The following is a 24148-nucleotide window of genomic DNA, read 5'->3' as shown; positions in this document are numbered from 1 at the left end:
AAAATACTGTGAGCAATTTCCAAGGAAAATAATTTGCAGCAGTTGACATATTTTGTGTCAATGAGTACTTTTAATGTTATTAGAAGTGGTTAGTTTATCTTGACAGTGGTAACATACTCAGTAGGAATATGTACTGCTGCCAAGTAAGAAATGCATTGCTTTGCCATGTTGCCAACTTTTAATTTCAAGCTTTCAGTGGGAACTAATCCCCCCTTTCCCAGTAGCGCAACCAAAGAAAAGTTATGAACATCTGTGTGAGAAATCTAATGTGAAGATTCTCAGGTCCTGATGCAGTATGACATCAAAATATGTGCCTGTAGGATTGCACAGCAACAATCACTTTGTGACATTATGCTAATGTGATGTATTAAACTTTCATGAACTGGTGTTTAGCTAAACATGTAGTACTATTAGAAAAGACTTGGAAACTAAGCAGTCAAGTGCTGCATTGGCATTGGCTGGACAACTTGCGAGCTCCATCCTCTACTAATAGATTGCTGAGAGAGACTTGAAGTTTGTGAAGCTCATTATTACAAAAATGGATTGAAATTCTGTCACTCCTTATCTCCTCTCCCTGTTCTCATCTGAGCAGCACCTTCCAGTCATGGCTTCCAGTGGAGTTTGCAAATGACATCAGAACAGCAGCAGCAATCTCTTAAACTGCTTTAACCTTTACAGCAGTGTGTTTGTTTGGAGAAGGCAACCATTCCATTTCTCTGTTGCTCACAAAATATTAAGGTTGTAGTCAGAGGAAACAAAAGGAATGGCCAACATCTAGAATTTGAAAATTTTGAAAAGGTCAATATGGCATGGTTTAGGACTAAGTCTGTATGCTTTCTTCTCAGCAGGTGACAACTGACCAAATTCCAATGAACTATAAACTATATATACATTTTTAAATATCAGTACAAAAGTGTCTCAACAGTCAGCTTAAGTAGCACTGTTTGCTAGGTTTTCAGTTCTTGGTACCCAGAAGTTATTAAATTTAATAAAGTCATTTTGACTTCTTTACTGCTGTAGGGTTTACTGCCACTTCACTCTTTGCACATGCATGTTTTTATATAGCAAATGTGGTATTGCAGCAAACGCTTTTGGGATTGCTTTTAAGAGTATACATGGAGTTTCATTCAGCATAGACTTATACCTTCTGTTTTACACAGCATTAATTCTCAGAACAGCAAATCACCCGCAGGTGATTTTGTCCGTCCAAATACTGGGCTTCAGCTAGACAAGTTGACCCATATGAAATAAGCACTCAGTGTACACATTCAAATGAGAAATGCTTTAGAGGGAAAAAAATAATCAAGAACAAATTGTCATAAAATTGATAGACACTGAATCTGCTCTGAAGATATCCCTCTGTAGCAGGTGTCAGTTATATCTAATGGATACCTAACACCTCACAGGCTCTAGAGTCTCTCTAGATAATGTGTCTGGCTATTGACCTGTTTATTAAAATCTCGATGCTTTTGCTTTGTTATCCAAGCTCTTGCAACAGTGAAATATTTCCTTTTCTGTGCATGGTGGTCTGTGAAAACAATTTACTTCCTTCACTGAGGCAGTTATCTTTCTTTTTGTTTAGACATGGTGCCCTTTCCTCCAGGTGAAAGCAGTCCTGGAACTATATGCATTTATTTTCTAATGATTAAAATGTGACCCCACCAGAGTTTAGCCTTTGAAACCAAATTTGAAGTCTTGTGTTAAAGTTTGTCTTTCAGCCTCATATTTTCCAGAGAAGGAAAAAGATGTCTTCAGGAGGCAGTTTGTTGCATTTCCTTGGGGTTGCTGTCTCCCTCCACTGGTGTGGAGGAGGGACTAAACCAGGAGCAATGCACTTCCTGGACCTTTTGGGACAGTTATAACTGTATGAGAGTAGTTTCTGTAATGTAGTATGAAGATGGGAAAGTAGGAAAGAAAGGAAGGTGGTGCCATGAACACCTTAAAGCTAATAGGCACAGAATATGTTTGTAGACCCTTAACTTTTATTGCACTAGATTCTTTTAAACCTAGTAGCCTGAAACAATTGTGAATTAGTGACTGTTACTGCTTTAGATGTTCCATCTCTGAGAGAACAGAAATAATTATATACTGTAATTAGTTCCATGTCAGTTAATCAGTTTACAGCAGAGCATATCGTGGGAAAGAGTTGATTGCTCCCTTCCAGTTAGCAAAGCAGTCCTCTGACAATGTGAAGGTCTCTGAAGCATAAAGAATTAATACATTCTTCTCAATGAACTGTATCCAACGCTGCTAAACTGCTGACTTTATTTTGGATGTGTGACCTTTTACCTTCTTCAGTGTCTGCTCACTTCTGTGTTGAGATGAAACAAGAACAAAGCCCTAATAAGAGAAGGTCATTAAATGCAGATGGTCTTCTATTTAAATACAAACATCTGAGACAATAACCCAGCTCCTACCAGGAAAACTGTGTTGTCAGGGAAGAGGTTACCTTGGCAACAAGGTCACCAGGAGGGCCCTCGGTGCAGAGTGATGGGGCAGCTCGTGATGGCAGAGCCTCCAAGATGATGAAAGAGCAGGAGGTCAATCCCTCATGCTTCTCACTGCCTTGGCTCAGCTCATGGTGAACTACTCTAGGAGTTTCACAAACCTGGCTTTCTGAATACAAATGGTCTGTGTGAGTTGTCAAGGGCATGGAGGACTTTACACTCCAGAAATTATCATCAAAGACTTTTTTTTAAGAGGGAAAGACTATTTTTGAAGCTCCTTGGTGGCTGCTTGTTCATAGCACTGAACTGTAAGCTCCCTGACAAGGATCACTGACTTTAGGTGTGGGCAGGGGAGATGCAGGATGCAGTCCAGAGTGCAGGACAGCTGGACTGACAGTGTGTTCCAGTTCATGGCTGTTGGTGCTAGAGAGGTGTCTATGAGTGTCTGGCCACCCTAAGATGAGTTGAAGCATTGGCATTTGACAGTGAGCTCATGGCAGGCCTGCGGTGTGCTCAATCAATTTATCAAATTTCTCCAGCAGCTTAGAAAGACAGAGGAAACCTTGAAAGCTCTTGAGATTGCTCAGGTGCTCAGTGTGCTGGGTGGGTTCTAAGGCAAAGAAATGCAAAGGCTGTGGAGAAGTTGCTAAGCACAGCTGGCAGACTGAGTGATTCCTCATCCTTACAGGATGAGTAAGACAGACGGAGATAGAAGACACAGAGATCAGAGTGGGGTGTTTAAAGCTGCATGGGCAAAAATATTTAAAAGTTAAAATTAAAAACTCTGTCTCAGGAAAAAAGGAGTGGTTTGTAAACAACAAATTGCACTATTCTGGCTTGCTTCTTTTTTTTTCCCACACTGTGAGAAAAATTAAATAGGGATACTAATAGACAACGTACTTAAAGCAGATAAATCAATTCAGGACTGTAATTAACAGGTGGAGCTTAATCACTCCTTATGGTTCTCTTTTACCTGTTTGCGTTTTCTTTACCAAGCCATTAGTTTTGTCTGTTACTGTTGGATTGCTGGGCCCTGCAAGAAATTCACTGCCATCCTCAAGGCACTTTTCTCTTGGCGCCGGATATTCAGTGAGGTAGACTCATTGTGTTGTCTCTTTGTAATTAGCATGCCTGCTAACCATGTCTGCAGTCTAAACTGCTCAGTTGGAAGCTAATGAGACAGTGTAGTGGTGTTATTCTGTATTCAGTGCTCAAGTCTGGGTCTGTTTTTCAGTCAAAGGATTGCCAGCTCTTTCCATTTTGAAGGCAACATTCTGCAGAAGTGTAAATGACACCACCTCCTCTCTCTCATTGTGCAAGACTGCATGTCTAACTGCAGTGACGAGAGAATCGAACTTGTGACTTTGTTAGTGAGGAAATGATGTTCTTGATACTTTTCTCAGTCCTCCTCACCCATCACCTCAGGCAAAACTAACCTACTCCTCCACGATCCTGTTGTTAAATGAAGATACAGCAGAAAGACACTGGTGCTGATAACAGAAAAAGCCAACACTCTTTAGGTACTGCTAAATTATTCTATGCTGCTCTTAATTTTTAAGGTCTATTTCCTTTTTGTGCTGGAATTAGTGATGTGGCTAAAAAAACCCGCCTCCTGAGATCTACTTATTCTTAACTGGTGTCATGAATATCTTTTTCAAGGAAGGTAATGGTCATGACTGCAAAGACCTCAAATGTGTTTGAAACTATTTTCACCCCTATGCTTTTACTTTTGTTACATTTTTGGGGAACAAAGGAGTTATATCACAAAATTGATGTTGGTTACTGTTCACTGAGGAGAATTTAAACCATTCATGCAAAAAAATGTTTGTATTTTCTTATTTCCTTCACATTTTTTTGCTGAAAGAACAGCTGAATATCCAACTGCACTTGCTATGTGTACAATTTGATAGAAGCTCAAGTTACTGCATGTGCATCACTGGGTTGTTTGGGAAACTAGAAATTATTAAGAACTACTATGAAAGTCGCAAAGAAAAAGTGAATGTGAATACTGGAAGCTCTAGAAGAGAAATTATTACTAAGGAGGCAGGAATTTAGGCTCAAGAGTTTAGAGCTTTTGTTCTGAGTCTTCACCTCACCTTTCCATCTTGTGTCTTCATACATGCTAATCAAGGCATAGGGCATAATCCAAGCTCTCAGACACATCCATCCTGCCATTTGTTCATCCTGAGAATTTAAGGAATACTGGTAAGCAAAGCAGCAGCGAGGACTATCCAAATATGGCAGCTGATTTTGCCTAAGCAGTGTCTTCAGCCTCAGTTTGTGTGGAGCAAAGGCTCGTGAATTGAAGAATTCAGTCTCAAAAAGGGTAGGTTGTGGCTGCAGTTGCAGCAGGTGTGCTACAATTAAAGATAAGACTGGTTCTTAAATGTGTAGAAATAGCCTGCTCTTTTTCCATATGAGCTGCCACTGTTATCCCAGTTACAAAGATGGTAGTCTCTTAAATGGCATTTAACAAAATTACTAAAGCAAGAGAATAAGATAAAAATTTATTGCTGAAATACTAATTGATATTTTGTAAAGCTGTAACTTCCCTGCATAAGCACTTTTGTCAGATTCTAATTAAATACATAGACATTCTCTGGCAAATTTAATTTAATAACTTAACAACATCTATTGCTTCTCTAGTTTTCAGTAATGGCTTGACTGTATTCTCCAATATACTCTTCATCCAGAGTACATAACTTTCTGATAATTGATTACTATGCTCTGTGCAGCCAGACTAAACAAAACACGGCATCAGGGGGTTTGTCTAAGTGCCCCAATAGTACCACTTATAAAAAGGCTGATGGGCAAATCTGACTGTGAAGCTGCCACCCCAGCCACAGTCATCAATAGAATGCCCAGCTAGGCACCACCTACTGCAGGCTGCCTGGTGAGAAATCCAAAATTGGAATAACCAGTTTTCAATTAGGGCAAGGAAGAGTAATGTCCTTTCAGTTAGAGGTATTTAGAGGCCTGAAATTTGATTGTAGCACGCTTTTCTCTGAAGCCACTTGTGCAGAACCCATCTAGAAGTGCTGATGATCTTCCCACCCCCATTACTGGCTGTAACTGGGGCTTGGATCATCTCTGCCTCCCCTGCGAGCCCAGGATACCTCAGGGGCAGCCAGCTCCCAGCTTCTGCCTCGTCTGTCGGTGCTGGTGAGCCTGTGCTGATGCTGTGTGTGTGTGTGTGCCACAGCCCTGCTTTTCTGCAGAGCTCTGCAGCCTCTGAACTCGCTCTGGGCTTGGCCAGGGGTGCCAGGTGGGGCACGGGGCTCCAGGCTCAGACATGAGTGCCTGGTGGCAGTGGAATGTTTTTTAGGATCCCAGCTTTGCTGTAGGTATGCTCATGTCTGTATGAACAAGTAGCATGAGGGACAGCTAAGAGAACAGCGACATGAAGAAAAGAGCAAAGAGGGGTTTTTTAAGGTAATGCTATCGAAATGAACATATTTTGTTCTAATGCATTGGAAAAATTAAAATAATCATTACCATGTAAAAGAATTTATAACTTTTTCCATTTTGTATGCCAAGTCTGAGTTTCTGCATACCTATCTCAAAGCTTCTAAATAGGTGGAGAAATTGATATGAAGGCCCCAGTACAGAATGCCTGAGAGATAGGTAAATAAGTGTGAGCATTAATTTATGTAAAAGCTGTGAGAACTGATTAAATGTCCACATTTATTGTGAGCTAGGATTTATATATATATTTTTTTTGCTGGTTTTAAAATGATAATATTATGGTCTTATATAGTAAAATAAGAATCTTTTAAAGAAGTGGACTTTAATAATGATTATGTAATAGCTGAAGAGAAATCTTAAGAAAAGAGCAAAGAGGGGTTTTTTAAGGTAATGCTATCGAAATGAACATATTTTGTTCTAATGCATTGGAAAAATTAAAATAATCATTACCATGTAAAAGAATTTATAACTTTTTCCATTTTGTATGCCAAGTCTGAGTTTCTGCATACCTATCTCAAAGCTTCTAAATAGGTGGAGAAATTGATATGAAGGCCCCAGTACAGAATGCCTGAGAGATAGGTAAATAAGTGTGAGCATTAATTTATGTAAAAGCTGTGAGAACTGATTAAATGTCCACATTTATTGGGAGCTAGGATTTTTTTTTTTTTTTGCTGGTTTTAAAATGATAATATTATGGTCTTATATAGTAAAATAAGAATCTTTTAAAGAAGTGGACTTTAATAATGATTATGTAATAGCTGAAGAGAAATCTTAATATTTAGCCCATCTAAACATTGTTGGGCTGTGTCTTAAGGAGGTTTTTTTGCTATTTATAGAATATTTAAGGGACATAGGAAAGCAAAATATGCTACTTTGAAAGGTCATGTTTTTCACCATGTTTATAATATTTTTTTATTCTGTGAGAGCTTGGGTATGGCAATAACATAAATATCAATGGTAGCTGTTGACAGGTGTACATTTAAGCTTTGTAATTGTATTTTCACAGTACTTTTAGACTCTCTTCCTTAGTAAAGGTGACTTTTATACAAGACTGCTCATTGTTTTTGAGGTTGCATACTAAACACAACAGTAGAATGCATTGTAAGCATATTGGAAAGGAAAAGCGTCTGTAATTTTTCTTATTGCATAATTACTGAAAACACTGGGAAGCTTCAAATTTGAGTCAGGTAACTTCATGTGGATTGAGACAGACTAGATTAATTTGTCCCTTAAAAGATAAAACATTGGTTTTAGGTAGCTGTATAATATAGTTTTCATGTGCTGTTACCTGTGCTTTCACTCTTTTTGTGTTGTTAACCATCCCCATTTTCACAAGTGTAGTTGTGGCTGCGCCTTCAGGACCCTCCCAGGTTGGGAGGAATCTCTTGCCTGTGACAATGAATTACTGTTCTGTCACTTGTGACTGCTCTGTTCTCTGTTGTGAGCTGGTGCAGCACCTTCCTTCTCCATGTACACCATTAATCTTTTCCTGGTGAGGAGCAGGTTTGTGGCTGTTAAAGGTCTCCTGCATTTTTGTAGCTTTCCAAGGTTTCTGGGGCACTCTAAATTCCCAGGATAGGGCTGCAGTACCCCTAGAAGTCTGTTACTTAAAGACTCCCTGTAAAGACTCCCTGTATAGACTCTGATGAGGTGCTTAGTGCAAGACCTTTTCAAGATTATGTAGGTATTTTTTAGGAAGAGTGATATTTAGAATAAAGTCAAATTATTAGGTATTGAGTATCCATACACAGATGTGTACTTGCAATGAATTAGGTATTCCCTCCTGATTTGGGGTGATGATCTAGGGAGTGGTTTTTGGAGCTGTATCCAACTTTAACTTGAGCTGATGGTAAATGCAGCAGCAGCTGCATGGTTCAGTCAAACCATGTTTTGGTTTCCTCTAGGGTTTGCTTGGCTTTTTCCATTTGCAGTATCCAGCCTGGGGTAACTTCCTGCTTAGGCATCTGAGACAACAAACACTCAGTCTTCTGGGCCAAACCAATTTTCTTATGTCAAGTCTGAAGCAAAAATTACCTTAAACATCTATCTATGCTTTGTGAATGGCCATGATTATTTTGTTTTAATTCAGCTAATTACATTTCCAGCCAAAATAACTAAAGGTTACTGAATTAGTCTGAGTGAATGTTAACTGCCTCATATTTTTTTTATTTTTGTGGTATTAATTGACTGCTTGTTTATCCTGCAATTCACTGATAGAGAAATTGAAAGTTATTATTTTTCAAGCCAAACTTCAGAATGTATTTGACTACTTTGCAGCAAGTTCTAGTTGTTTCAAAGGCACTGTGTGATTGTGTCAAAATTCAAGTGCCATATTGCTAACATTTTTCAAAGAATCACTTTACACTTCTGAAAGCAAGATCATTTGAAATCCTTTAGAAGCATCAAAGCAGTCCACTTGAGGATCTATAACATTCTAAAACTTATAGGGAAAAACTCTGCATTGTCTTCTCTGCTGGAATGGAACTTTTCAGGGGCAGTATAAGATTCACCATCCCTCAATAAAAACTTTTATTTTTTCATTCAAACTTTTTCTTTTCATTTTTCTGGATTTCTATAAGATGTCTTAGTGTACTTAAAGAGCAGACACAATGGCAGTGTCCTGAATTCATGTAAATCAGCTGCAAGATCTTTTGGAGATTCAGAACTGCAAATTATTTGTTCAAGAAGTTAAAGAAAATATGCAAAATGTTTAAAATGAGGACAAATGTTCAGGACACTGCATTTTCGCTGCTTCTTAGATACAGACTTTATGGCTGTTCACCTTGAACTTGGCAGTTCTGGAAGTAACCTGTGCTTCTGTGTATGTTTCTTTTAATGCCACGTTACCAGAAAAGTTGCGCTGGGCTTGAGTCAGAAAACCCACTGGCTGTATGGTTAAAGGACAAATTTCAGCATCCTTTCTGGCACTCTGATATGCAGGGTACACAAAACCTCTCAGCTGCCACACTGAAAAGCTGGAAGTCTTGCTGCTGAAAGCTGTATGGGCACTGCAGTTGTAAATCTAAGCTAACTAAAATAACCACAAAATTCTGTCTTTAACCTTCCCAGAATTAACTGTAGGGCAACCTTCTCTTAGTTCTCTACCAAGTTTCTAGAATGCTTTAACAAAACTCCTGTTGCTTATGTTAGTTTTCTATCCATTTTGTGAAAAATTCATACTGTGTGCAGAAGTTTGTCTTCTGCGCTTTAGAAATATGGAAGAAAGTAAAAGATAATGGCTTTTTACATTAAATTAAGTTTTGAAGGCGCCTTTTTCTTTTTTTTTCTTTCTTTTTTTTTTTTTCAGACACTAACACATGTAATTCCAAGCAAAGCTGAGAGATTAAGTCCCCTGTCAGCTGAAGAATAATTCATGCTTTATTTATGAGAAAATGCAAATATGCTAATAGAAGATTATTCATCTTGGGATGAATATTTGATCTCTGATGTACCTTAGGACAGGCAAAGCTTTTCATATAAAGGATTTGCATGGAAGTAATGGCCAGAAGTTCAAAATTTAGTTATCCCCTGATGTATAAATGAAGGATTTTTAAATTTGCTTCATTTATGTCCAAAAATAGCATTTCTGTTAGTTGTCCCACGGGCTGGATTTAAACAACTCTAGACAACAATCGGTTTTTTTTATGCTGGATATTTGTGCTTCAAAATACAGCTTTTAAGTGAAGGGCAGGTGGTTGCTGTGACCCAAAACTAGGCAAAAGAACCTTTGCTAGGTGAGTACAGAATATGCAAAATGCAACTCTGTGAAGGATGCTCCTCTCCAAAGGGTGAGCAATCCATGAAAGTGTACCTTGTACAGCTTCTCTTGTGCTTATTGGTACATTGGGTTGGGATCTCCTTGGGCCAGAAGAGATGGATTTTGGCTGTGAGCATGTTCTGCTGGACTCCCACCTGCTTGCATGCTGGTTGTGATACTTGCCAGTATCTGTTAGTTCAAGGGCTGCTTTTGCACTTCTTATCCAAATAACAGAGTTTGGTTTCACAAAACATGCCACAGGACTTCTCTCCATGAAGTGTGTTTTACCAGATGCGCCTGGTTTGAAGAGCTCTAACATAGGCTCTAGAATAGAAAACTTTTGGTTTCTCTGCTTGGTTTCAGGTTTCTGTGGAATTGTAGCTGTTTGTGAACTGCTTTTCAAAGGATTTGGTTTTTGTTTCTCCCCAGTCTTCCTCTGTGGCCTCATGTATGGATATCAAAGAGGCTTCATGCAGATGGTGTGGATTTCATGTGCTGGGTATGAATGACAGCTCTTCTATATCTTTCTGCTAGCCCAGAATACTGTGTGTGGAAGGTCACAAACTTGTGTATCTTAAGGAACAAAACAGAAGATGATACATTCAACATAAATACATGTTCATATATATTAATAAACTGCAACTGGCTGACATTTGAATCCAAGCTGTTGTGCTTCTGAGATGTTAAACAGTTAAGCAAGTACTTTATAGTGAATAATATTTATGATGAATTTCTTCTCCTTTCCTCTTAACAAATCTTGTATGAAAGCACAATGCATCTTCTGAAATGTGCCTATTGTTTTAATTGTTCTTTTTCATCTGTTCTGGTGTTGGTTTTCAAGCCATGAATTGCTTGGAGACTGTTAGCATTTGAAATGCATTGATGCACCTGGATTGAGCTTTGACTTTGTTATATGGGAGGATAATTTTTTGAGGTCCAGGTGGAGATGAAATTAGTTTTTGGTGTGACCCTGTTATTTATAAAATCACTTTTGGTGGTTTATGTTTTCAGTGTGGGAGAAGTGGAAATGTGCACAAAACATTTAGAACCACTGTAATTCATGGCAGAAACATTAAATATACAGCACCTTTCTGCTTCACCTACTTGTTGTTAATTGTTTCTAATTCTTTCCTTAAAATAAGTGTTTAAGGTTACTAGAGCAAAAGATCTCTCTACATTTCTGCATAGCTTGCTGGTTTTGGGGATTTCCTTTGGCAAAAAACACATTGCTTGTTCCAGGAGTTAATCTGCTACCTGAGAGATACAAAATAAACAGAACAAGAAATCTACTGTTTAGGAAATAATATCAAGGGACTCCTGTGAATTTTCTTTTGCTTTCAGTAACACTCTATACATTTTTCTATAAGGGAAAAAAATCTTATCCTTCAATTTAAAGCCTGTCATGGATTCAAAAGTTGATTCAGTTCTGATGTTATGAAGTGTCCATTGCACACAGGGAAATCCCTGGGGAGGGCAGGAACAGGAGGGGGAAGGAAATGAGAGCAGGAGTGTATTGATTGCATGTGCATAAACAAAACAAAAAACCCTAGCCAATAAACAGCAATAACAAAACTTCCATAGCCAGAAAAATAGCAAAAATAATTTTAAGTACAAAAGATATATTGAATATAGGAACAGCCCTTTAACATTGCCCTTAGAATTCTGAGGTGAAAGATGATGTAAGTATATAATGCTAGAGAAAAATATTTCACAAGATGAAGTTATTTTTATGGGCTGCTGTAGTTCCCCCCCTATTCCCCTCTGCCTCCCTTGCTCACAGGCAAAGGTGCACAGTCTGCAGATCTTCAGAGCCTGCAAAGTTCATCTATTCCCCTTTATGCTGAAATTGCTGACCAGAAATCAAAGGGGAATAGAGAGTTCAGGCAGGGAAGCTCCATCTGTGTCTCATTGTTTTTCACCATGTGAAGCACAAAATATTATCCCAAATTTGAAGCCTGCATCCATACTGAGGAGTAACAGATGAGATGTGCAGAGATCTGCATCCAAATATGTGAACTTGCTTGCTGTTAGATTTTTTTCTTTCTTTAAAGGAAACGTTTGTGAATTTGCTTATTTTTTTCGGAAAAAAAATGTGTCAACAGAGAAAAAAGTGATTGCAGTTGGTTTTGCTATTTGTTAAGCTAATGGGATTTCTTTTAGTGGTATTCTTCATATGTATTCTCAGCATATCCCATTATAAAGTCCCATGGAACCATTTTAGTGTGTGCTGCAAATGTTTATTGCCAATATGATGAATTGTTTAACAACGCTCAGACAATCATAACAGATTTACTGAACAAGTTTAAATCTCTTATTTTAACAAAAGCCCTCTTGGAACTCTCAAAAGAAGTAAACAGACCTTAGAACCATTACAGGCACATTAAAAAAGAAAAAAAAAGACAGCACTTAGTGTGACTGATATTTTTATATTTGTCCCATGATAAAACTTGGAAATCATACAAGTGACCTATTTTTGAGATTTTCTAGGTTTTTTCCTACTATTTACACAACACATATTCTATAAAAAGTCCTAGTAAAGCAAGGTTGATCATGCACGAGGACATTTTTTTAAATGTAGTCTGTGAAAGCTCACAGCTTTTAATTCATGCCTGTTTATATTGTTTCTTGTGATTGCACTGACACATTTGGGATGGCAGGAGCACTGTGCTAATTCATCTGTTGGGGCCTGTAAGCAACTGGAATTATTTTCTACCTTCAGAATAAGATGATAAAGACTGTGAGAACCTTGGGAACCATGGACTGGATAATGGTGGGCTGAAGACTGACTCTCCTGTCAGGCCTCAAGGGCTGGTGGACAGCCATGTGCAGAGTGCCCCAGGAGTTGATGTAGAGGCCAATTTTTTCCCCAGCAGTTGTAGCATCAAAGAAATATTGGTTGCAAGGGACCTCTGGGCTTTGACTCTGTCTGGAAGTTTGAGCTCCATCTCTAAAGCTGCAATCTAAGCTTGGAGTCACTTTTGAATTGCTCCTTCTCTCAGGCTAAGTGAGTCCAAGTGCCTCAAGCTCTCCTGGTGGATCACGTGCTGGAGGTGCCTGTCCACAGTGCTGGTCCTTCAATGCACCTTCCCAAGCCTTGAGCATTCTTTTTGAATTGGGCCACCCAAATCTATGCCCTGTACTGCAGATCCAGCCTGAGCAGGGTTGAATAATGGCTGTAAACTGTGCTTTGAGAGGTTTAGGTAGAACTCTAGGGAGATGAAAATAAAACTTGCTAGAAGAGTAGTGCAGCCCAGGGAGAGATTATCCAGATATTCAGGAGTCTGTGTACTTGGAGGCTCTCAAGCAAACTGAACAGACTGATCTGATTTACTGGTGATCATGCTCTAGTTCATAGTGGGAGGTTAGACTAGATAACCTTTTGGGGTCCCTTCCAATAAGCATTTCTATGATGGCATCATTCATTAATTTTATGAGAGCTGATTTTGATTTTTATATTCATAGTTTCTACTTAGAATTTTTCTTTCTTCCATATTCTTAAGCAATACTCCGGAGAACTTAATGATAGAACTAAAAGATCTGTTTAAAAATGTTTCAAACTGATACTATTCAGAACTGACAGAACAAGATTTCTTGTTTGAAAACTTGTATCAGATTTTTAAAAATAACTCGGGATGTTGTCACCATTCATAATTCAAAGATTTTTCTCAGGACAAATTTTATTAAAACAATCCCCATTTTTCTAGGACCACAAATCTGAAAACAGTTTTGGAGAAAGGTGGGTGCCAGTTCACAGGTTGCGTACGTGCTGTGCTATGCTGGAGATATGTTAAACTTTTCTATGATTTATTTTTTTTTGTAGCCCTAGTTGAAGTCTCAGGGTTTTGGTGGGTTTGTTTTTTTTTTTGTTTTGTTTGTTTGGGTTTTTTTTCTGAGTTTTTTGTTTTATTTGTTTTAGCTTTTTTTGTTGGTTTTGTTTTTTGGGTTTTGTGGCTTGTTGTTTTTTTTTTTTTTTTCCAAAGGGAAGGACTAATTTCATTATAGTTGCAGGAAATTCCACACTGAAATCATTAGGCTTGCAGGGAATGGAAATTAAATAAAATTTTGGTCTGGAATACTTTCAAAATCTTCCCATCCTCATAAATAAATGAATAAAAAGAAAACTTCAGAACTGTGCAGAAGTCTGTGTGTCTGCTTCTGCGGGAGCCAGCAGGGCTGGGGTTTTCCAGCTGCCAAGGCAGGGAATTCAGTCACTGGGAAGAGTGTATTTACTGTGCCATGCTTTTGTCCCTGCCAGCCCTGGTTCTTCTGCAGCGCTCCTGTGGAGTGAGCCAGGGAATCTCTTGTCTCTGTAGCCTCTTGGGGGTGAATTCCTACTGCTGTCTACCTTGCTGGCAACAAGATTTAGGTGGTGAAAGGTGAAGATGGCCATTGAACTGCCTCACACCTTTTGGTGCATTCTGTTTTACTGTACCAGGGAAGGGATTCTTGACACTGCAAAGCAGAAGGAAGCAGCAGCTTTCCTGGACTGTTTGTTGGGCAGGACTTGAAATACAGCACTGAGTGGGAAAGAGCAAAGTGAAGTGAGACTAAAGCAGGACTAGTGATAGCACCTCAGGAGCAATTTAGATCAGGTGTGTGTACCTGTCTCTATAAATAAAGTATCTTCCATACACCTTTTGGAAGTACAGATACTGGGGGTATATTGTATGGGCAATGCTAAGCAAAATCTTAGCATTTTTTTTGATGGAAAATGAGTAAAGACATAACAGGACTGCCAGGTTTTGGAAGAGACAATTTGTGGAGAGCAGCTAAATGATGTTGCCTTGTTCCAAGGCTCCTCCAGCCATGCATTATGGGTGCTGGGAAAGCTGTTGCTGCAGAGAAAACTGCAAACACCTTTTACAGATCACCTTCAATTTATACTTCTATTCTTTAGCTATGTTTCCTTATATATAATTTTTGGTTATAGTATATGAACTTCTATATTCTGCAGTTCCTTACCATCTGCAACTGTTTTCTGACTAATTTACACCTACCTATGGGGTTCCTTAGCACAACAGAGCAGCCTGCCTAAAGATCTGCTATTTGGGCCTACCTCTCTATAGAAAGAAAGCAAGTTGTATTCTGATTTTCTATGTAACAGTCACACAGTGTAAATGGAATGGGAATAATTTGTTTTTCCTTTGCTGCACAAAAGATATTGTGTTTGTTCAGGAACTTCTTATTAAAAAAAAAGCATATGCCAAGGAGTATGTAGCAGTGAGATAACACATGCCTCAAGGAACTCTGTGAGGCACATACTTTTGAAAATATTTTATTTCTGTGTTCCTTTTTGAAAAGAAGTGTCAAAATATGGAAAGCCAACAGGGAGCTCTCACTAATACAGCAAACAGATTTTCTTTGCAACATATTTGCACATAGGACCTTCCAGTCAAAAAAGATATAATTAAGTCCCTGGAACACTGGTATATAAGTTTCAGTAGTTTTGAAAGTAAAAAAATAACAGGATAAAGATAAAAACTGTAAAGAAGGATCCTTGTGTGTAAAGACTTGCAGACAAAATCTGTTCCTATACATATTCTCCTATATATATTGGATTGCAGACTGTGACCCAAGTATGCATTGTCTTTATTGATCTGGGGTCAAATTGCTTCAGAATTTTAGAAAATCTTTCACCCTTAAGTAATAGGGAAAACATCTGCTTGTATTAAATATACATTTATTCACTGCTTAGCTATTATGGAGTTATTTAATCTCATCCTTTGATGGACATTGGCTATAACTCCTGTCCTTGATTACCTTAAATTTGCATTCAGATCTTTCTTTGATTAATCCTGAAATAACATTTTATATGGATCCTGGCTTTTTTTCCTGCCTGCTCACCAATATAAATTTGGTGCAAGCATGCAGCCATGTTTCCAGAGAAATCCTCTGGGATATCTTTGTTCCAAAGCAGTGATTACAAATCACCTTAATCATGAGTATCTCAGCTGCCTTGTAAAACAGGAAGGGCATGTACAGAGATACAGCCACTGATCACTGGTGTTCTTTGCTGTTGCTTAACCCAGCTGGTGGCCCTGGTGGCCCCGGTCCTTGCTCTGTGTCCTGGGCAGGGGCAGCTCAGCAGGAGCCCTGGAGCCCTGTGCTGCTGCTCCCAGCTGAGCATCGGCCCAGCGCCGGTCACTGTCTCCATCCTGTCCAGCCTTGCCTGCCCGTGCCTTCGGGGACTTGGTGGGGACTGAAGAAGCAGAAAGTGCCTCTGGATCTTTGAGACTGCCTGAAAGGATCTTACCAATGTGTGCAGGAAGGAAGGCAAGAGCAACAGAGGATGGCAGTTTTCTTATTCAGGTCTTACCCAGGACTTCATTACAGCCAAGGAATACATAATAAATAGTGTCTAACACGCTTTGGCCTCCACTGGAGCATCTGAAATATTTTGTAATGTAGGTGTTTAGGATTTTCTCTTCTACATAACTCACTTTTTGGGGGATAACAGCTTTCTTGTACTGATCTCAGACATCAGATAAATAAGCAATTATATTGTAAAATAATTCTTAGACAACAAGTGGGAGTTTCTTAACAAATCTGTTTTGCAAGGCTGACTTCTTTTTTTCTCTTTCTCTTGAAAAATATTATTGAAATCATTTTACAAAGCCCAGGCGGTTTTAAGTAACTTGACCACTGCAATGCATCATCTTTAATAAAATAGCTGCATTGCACTTCATTTCAGTTCTCAGGGCTTTTTTCACATTTCATTTCATGTAGCTATTTATAATTTTCTGGTTTATAATTTTTTGTGTAGTTGACCAAAATGTGTCAATTTTCCTCAGGGCTTTTTTCACATTTCATTTCATGTAGCTATTTATAATTTTCTGGTTTTTTGTTTTGTTTTGTTTTTTGTGTAGTTGACCAAAGGGTGTGGATTTTCAGTTTGTTTGCTTGTTTGTTTTACCCCTAAGCCTGGACAGTTTAGCAGTTTGACCTTATATCTCAATGTAGGTTTTTTCTTTGTTTTGACTGTACTCATCACCACAACCCTTTGGCTCTAAAGCAGTATCTTTAAAGAAAGAATTTATACAACTGGAGGTAAAGGCGTTTTAGAGATCTCTTCTGGTACAGCACTAAGAAAAGTACTTGCTTTTCACAAACCCCTACCTGCTCTGGTAGGTGCTGTAAGGCAGCAATTAGTGGTCTTATTTTACCCCAATGAAACACCATTTTGTAAGATAAAATAAGACCCGGTAAAAAAAGAAAATCTCTTACACTATTGCCAGTTCAGTGGATGAAAAATAACTCTTTCATTGCCAAAGTTATTTTGCAAGAGGTGTCTGAGGAAACTCGCGAGATTGCAGGATAAAGCAGCTCACAGAATAATATTTTTATAAGTATGATTTCAAAGAACTCTTCCTTCCTTGAGACTTTGCTTGGAAAAGGAGTTTCTGTAGCTGCTCTGCAGTGTGTTCTCCAAGAATGCATCCAGCAAACTCTGAAGTTGTCCTCCAGTTCTTCCTGTGCAGGAAGCTGGGGTGCAAGGAGAGGAGCATGAGGTGTAAGTCTGTACTTTTCCAGAATACCCTGGACCATATAAATTTGCCTCTTTTGAGCCATCTCCAGCTACTGTCCAGAGATATTGAATCTAAGCTCAGTTGTTTCAGTTCTTGAAGGAAGTAATGAATTACCCTGCAGACAGTCTGGGTCTCCTGGGCTTGGTTTACCTGGCTAAGCTACAGAGACTGAGCCTGGAATAGAGGTAAGTTTCCAATCACCTCTGTCAGTTTCCAAGTGTGGTGCCTCTTGCCATGGTGCTCTGCCCTACCACCTAGTCATGGACAGAGACATCACAGATCCTGGAGGCACACTTTTGCTGCACACCCATGGTAAGTGTAGCCTCATACCGCCTTGATTAACTTCAGCTGGCTTTGCTCAGTTATGATCTTATTTGTATTAACAAAAATCGTGCTGCCAATGCTGAAGCTCGTTCCTGGTCATAATTGAGGCAGTTAAAGTGCACAGTGGAGTTGAGGGGAAGTGTTTCCAGAGTGGAGGTAGAACCTGGGCATGTAAGAAAAGCTCCCTTACTGGTGTTCAGTGTAATGGACGGAGTTGTGTGGTGAAGTACTCCCCATCATCTCCAGATTTCTAAGGCGTTTATGAAGGTTCCATGTAGCATTTAATTTATGACAAAGATTCTTGAGTACTTAAAAAGATGACTAATCCTTCCAAGTTAAATGATGTGTTCAAAAGTTTAAATGCAGACGTGTTCAGGTTCAATAATATTTTCTTGACTGTGTACAACTAATAAATGCATCCTGCTAATATGTTAAGCGATATTTAACAATCTTGCCCTTTATTTGGTCTCTTTGTTTAAATCTTTTGCCTGTTCAGCACTTTAAATTATCTTTAAATAATGATTAAAATTCATATTTGGAAAACGCAGACTTAGGAAGAAAGCTTGAAAAGAGGAGGCAACTTTTTATGAGATTATTATCCCTTTTTTTTCTTCTGTCATTTTCATTTCCCTCTTATTTTCTTATTTCAAACTAGCTGGACCTGGTTCAAATACTCATGCTATATTGACGATATTTATGGATCAAAAGAATATGATTTCCATGGCAACTGCTTCAGGTTTTGAGCAAATATCAGCTTTGAAGGTGTTTTTTCTCTTTTTGGTTTTTTGTTTTGTGATTATTAGATTAACCCCAGGAGGAGTTTAGATCTCTTTTATAAACACATAACTTAATTTGAAGAAGAAAAGCAAATTTCAAAATAGAATGGAATGTTCAAGATATCAGATCCAGCTGCAGAGTGCTATCAGATTCTTGCTTTGTCCTTGAGTGTTTGAGCTACTACAACTTTTAAAAAGCAATTTTTAGCACAGAATATGATGTTGTTTATAATCATGTGATTTCCTAGTTTCTGAATAAGTGTTCTGAAAGAGTTATTCACATTTATAGTGTCCCCTGGCTGTCCATTTGCTGGTGGTGCATATGGTGTGGGTGGATTGAGGGTGACAATGTAGCTGTGAGGTGAATTGAGGGATAAGTGTTCTGAATGGGGAGCTTGTTCTGTAAGCACTGATGATAATAACTGAACCTGATTGTTGCTTGCATGTAGCAAAATGCTCTGGGACAAAGTTTTCCCAGTTTGAATGCCTGCTCTGCCTGCATGTTAGCTCCTGACTCTTGCAAATCTTAACCCTGAAACAGCTGTAATAGCCCTGTAGTCAGTGTACACAGCACTGGATTATTTTAAACAGTTGGTGTTTATTGCCCACCATTATAAAAATGCATCCAATTCAGAGATTCATTAAGTACACACCAAATTTTTATAATTTAATTAATTGCCAAGAAGTCATCAATATTAAAAAAATGATGGATCCATGACTTTAAAGAGGAAATTATTCTTGCTAAGGCTCAATTTTTATGGCTGTGGTTCAGAACTGCTGTTGTGTTGTGGGAATACAACAGTTCAATGTAACATCAGACCTTCATTATTCCTTGGTGCTGGTATCAAGGAATGAGGCAGGGAACTCCCAGGGCACAAGAGAATGTAATTATCCCATGAGTAAGTTTCAACTACGTGTCACAATACATAGTCATGAGAAAGCAAAACTGAGGCTGCACAAGCATTTCCTCATTCTCTTGTATGCAGAAAAAAAATGTATTTTGGAGAAAAAAAATTAGGGCAGTGCTTATGAGCAGCAGAACCTCTCCATGTGTTATTGGCAGGGTTAGAAATCTTAATTTTGGACATAATAAAGCAGAGTCAAGGACAGGGGATTTGATCTCTTCAAGGATCCTGTCTATAAATATCCTGGTTAAGTTGTAAGGAGCTACAATGTTGGTTAATTTTGGCCACCAGCCTTTAAATACATGTGGTATATGCATGTAGTTTATAGGATATTAGGGGGAAAAATACTTAGAATACTTTTCTCCATGTTTTTCTATATCACCACCCACACTGTCAGCTGCTGTCATATTTTTCTGGCTTTGATACTGTTATTCATTAAAGAAAATAACAGATGAAAGTAGCTTTGGCTACTCAGCTTCTCCAGTCTTGAAGTTCCTCAGTTTGTGGTATCATGTGATGGGGAAGTCCTGGCTGCTAGCACTAGTGTTCTCTGAAAAGCCAGACATCAACAGGCCTTTCCAGTTTTGGTTTCTAATTTTATTTATTACTTTGTTCCTCAGAGAGCTAGAGCATGACTATATTTACAATGTATTTATTTTCATGTACTTACACAGAAGTGGAAATGGTAAAAAAAAATACCATTAATTTTTCTCTATTCTGTTTTGCTTTGTGTGAGTGAACCAGGCTGTTGTGTTCCTATGGGGGGGTCTCCTGTACTTACAGAGCATTTTGTCTTTGCTAGACCCAGGTCCTGCTTTGAATGCAGCCAGGTTACAGACACCACATCGTAGGAGCTCAGGCAGATTGTAGCTAAGAGCTGGGAAAACTCACCCTAGTGTTTTGGTTATCACTGTTTCACTAAATTTACACTGAATTATGGTGTTAGAACAAAAGATAATCAGAGGAAGGTGTCCAAGATTTTAACTGGAAGTGTGAAATCAACATGAGTAACCTCTCAGGAGTGTGCAGTCAAGCTCCATGTTGCACTGAGTACGAGTGAGCATGAGCACTGAGTATGATTTTGACCCATCCATGCAAATATATTCTGATTTGGCTTTTTCTCAGCAAAAGTTTTATAAACTCTGGTCAATCTATTAAAGATCAAGAGTGGAAAGGTTGTACTAGAATGAAAAGGCAGGAATTGTCTTTTTGCAGATTCTCCACTGATAAGCACATTTCAAGACTCTGAACGGGATAAAATAGATTGTGTTTCTTCATTTGACTATGTGAATATTTCTCATAGTTCTAGCTGTGAATTATTTCTGGCCTTTTTTCAATAGTTGACTTTCTCCTACTTTGTAAAACCAAGAGCAGGTTTTATACAGCTTTTTAGGATGGCTTCTTTAGAGATGTCTTTTTAATATTTGAGAATTGTAAGTGAAATTATGCATAGACATACCTGGTTGATTCAGTCTGTATATTTTGCATACTAATCTTATCCCGCCAAAGCTATTTTATTCAAATGAGTTACCTTTGATGTTTGTAGGAGTGCTGAAGTAAAAGTGCTCTTTCCTATCTCGGGAGCTCAATAACTTCCAAAGGAATGCTCTATGGGGTGCCTGCACCTCAGCTCCTTGTAGGGTAAGGGGAATTAGACATCCACAGCACCTTAGCCATGTCAAGGATATCCTGGTACTCCTGTTTTTCTTTTCAAAGTAAGCCTAATTTGTTTGTTTTCTTGCTACAGGGTAACATTTTTGAATCTTTTTGAAAAGGTTCCCTCGTTCCCCAAATACAGACAGATGTCTTGTTTGCAGAAACAGCTAAACTAGTAAAAATTGTGTTTGCAAATTCCACTTTAGAAATGCTGAACTATTTCTGTTGAATAGATGATCAAGTGTTGCAGGTCTGTGTACTGCTCTCCCATCAAGTGGGATGCTCTGACTTCAGGAGGGATAATAGCAGACAGGGGCTATAACTTTCAGGTCATTCGATTGCTGCCTGATTTGCCGTAGACTGAGTCATTCGTATGTGCTGGCTTCATTGGCCTGTGTGAAATGACTTAATGGCTTCAGTTTGCCTCATGGAGGAGAATTCTCCATGTTACAGGTTGCAGAAGATGTTGGTGGCTCTTGAGCAGAGATATAAATGCTTGTGAATGGAGCAGATGCCACCCTTCGATGCAGGAAGGACATAGAGGAGAGTGGAGGCACTTGTGCTGCTGCTGTCCCCACAAATGTGCAGTGGCTGCCAGTGCGGCTACACTACTGAGACCAAAATTGGCTCTTATCTAAATTTCTCAGAAGGAAATAGAGTCCAATTACTAAAGGAGTATGTAATGACTAAAGAGTAAGAGCTAAGTCCTACCTTATGTTGAACCTCCAACTCTGGGAGGTCCCTGGAACTGTGAAGCCCAACAGTGAGCACCGCAGGTTCCCTTGGCTCAGGGGTGCTGTAAGCCCTGCCCAGCACCATGGCATTCTCTGTTCCTGATTCTGCTTTGATTCCCCCCACTCCTTGTTCTTCAGCAGTGGCCTGAAGCCTGGCTGGGCTGGGGTGGTGCTGTGACACAGCTCATTTGCTGCTGTTTGGTCACAGGTGCTACACCACAATTAGCAGCCTTTATCTAGAAAGCTGTTTCACCCCTTGCTAGCTCCTTGTTGAGAAACTGCCTTTTGCCTACAATGGAAAATGTCAAGTCATGTTGAATTTGCCAGATGAGGAAAGGGAGAAAGCCCCACAACAGAAATAACTTTTATGAGGGTGAGCCAAGACAGGCATTTAACTCCTCTTCATCATATGTTTTTATTATGTAATGCCTTAATACAGAAAAGGAAGGCAGGTGGCAGTCAAAGAGTAGGAGAGGACACCAGCCACTGGAGAGCAGGACCATGTGGTCCTTAGTGGAGATGAACATGAGGGAAGGAATACAGCCACAGATCTCATAAGATTAACAGAGGAGTACAGGGCTCACCCAAATTTGAAAATGTTAAGAGCAGATAGTGGGTTCACACCTTATGACATCCTCTTTTCACTGCTCTATATCTCTTTTCTCCATGTTGTTTCAAATTCATTTTCCTGTGTGGCTCAAGGCGTTTTGTGATTTCTTTCTCCCTAGGATTGGCTTTTCTGTTACTTTTTGCTTTCAGTTTTGTTTTAAGTTTAATGTCATCTAGATGTTAGTGTAAAATAGGCTGAGATGGTTGTGTTTTCTAGGAGTCATAAACTGTTACTTGTCCTGTTTATGGCAGTGATAATGGTATAAGAGTAGGTATGTTAGATAATTATAGACAAAATTGTTTGGATTCTTGTTGGTCCTGGAAATCTACAGATTTAAATTGCTATCAGCAGGTCATAAGCATTAATAGTTCAGAAAAATAAAATAAATAAAATAAAATAAATAAAATTAAAAGAATGTTACCTAGAGTTCTGCAGTTACCTGGAGAATCTGACTGTGGAGGTGCTGTTTCACATTGGCAAAATGTTCTCATTTACAGTCCAACAAGTCTCCAAGTTACCATGTTTTCAAAAATGCAATATTTTACTGGCTTTAGATATTTCTATGTGTTAGCTTCAGGTTAGCTTCATGTGAGAGTCCCAGATAGGCAATTGTTTGAGCTCTTGTGATGAGGAGTTAAGGACCATGCAGTTTGTTTAGTTTTGATAGCAGCAGTGACACAAGAAACATCAGCTCGTGGAAGTCATTGTCAGGTCTGTGCCATTTCAACACCTGCTCTGGAATCTCACACTGGCTGTCTTTGCGTTTACACTGAGTTAGTGCTATTGAAAATCCCTTTACATCACTGTGTTATTTTGCTTGTAAGGTTGCAATCAGGCCAAAGGACTTAATTCTCCAGGCTGTTAAGCACTTTTAGTGTTGTGCTGTATGCTCTCAAATTCTATTGCTTTTGAAGTTTCTCTTTTTTTTCTAGTTTTGAAGATTCCACTGCTTTATTGAGTACCCAATGCCATGTGAGATCCTATCATTCTAGAAAAAAATGCACTCAAGGTATTTTTCAGTTCTCTGATAAAAGTCACTATGGCACATGAAAGTGCCAGGTACAATTATTATTAATAATCAGGCACCATGCCAGTAGCATTTGCTACTGCATTTCTCTTATACCTCAAAAATTTAGAGAAATGGTTCTCTGTCACCAGAGATCAGAAGATTTTACTGTCTCTATCATCACACACTTTTACCTGTTACTTGGCTCTTTGTCAAAAGTAATACTCCCAGCTTCATTCTGAGACCTTGATAGGTGGAAGATTTTATTTAAGAACTAAACCTAGAAACAATGATTTTACAAAGATGACATTCCTACTCTATTCACTTTTCCTCCTCCTAAAGCAAAAATCCTCCATGAATAATTATGCTGGTAGTAGTTTTCAGTCTTGACATAGCTGGAGGCTGTTGAAATTTATTTGAACTTTTAGCAAGAAGTAGCCATGTTTGAAAAATCTTAAATTAACTTTCTCAATATGATCCAAACATGGAAATTGTGTCATGCTGTCTTTTGTAATACAGCTGAAGATAGTAGTCACCCTTGTCAGGTCCAGCTGTGAAGCCAATTTTTTTACAGCACAAACACTGATAAAAGGGACTTTGCAACGCAGTCGTTTCACTCACAGAAAAATTGAGCCACTGCCCCAGACTCTTTCTCTAATCAGTGGAGAGGGAAAGCAGGTCCACAGGGCAGTTCATCCCCTACAAAAAGACCTTTTCTAGGATGAAGTGCATTCATCTTCCTTGACTATGGAGATACATTGATTCTATATCTAGGCTAAACACCCATGTTTCCATGCTGAAGTATAATCAGAGTTGACTCTTGCCCTAAAATCATGTATTAACACAACCAAATAACATGCTTTTGGCATCCAAGTGGAAGAGGACTGTAATTAGTGTTTATCTCTGAATCGTTACTCAAGCAAACCTTTAAGGGAATTGTTC

Source organism: Passer montanus, unplaced genomic scaffold, assembly GCF_014805655.1.
Source record: "Passer montanus isolate IOZ18808 unplaced genomic scaffold, ASM1480565v1 scaffold58, whole genome shotgun sequence".
Taxonomy (NCBI): Eukaryota; Metazoa; Chordata; class Aves; order Passeriformes; family Passeridae; genus Passer; species Passer montanus.
The sequence above is the reverse complement of the archived record's forward strand: the minus strand, read 5'-3'. Positions refer to the sequence as shown.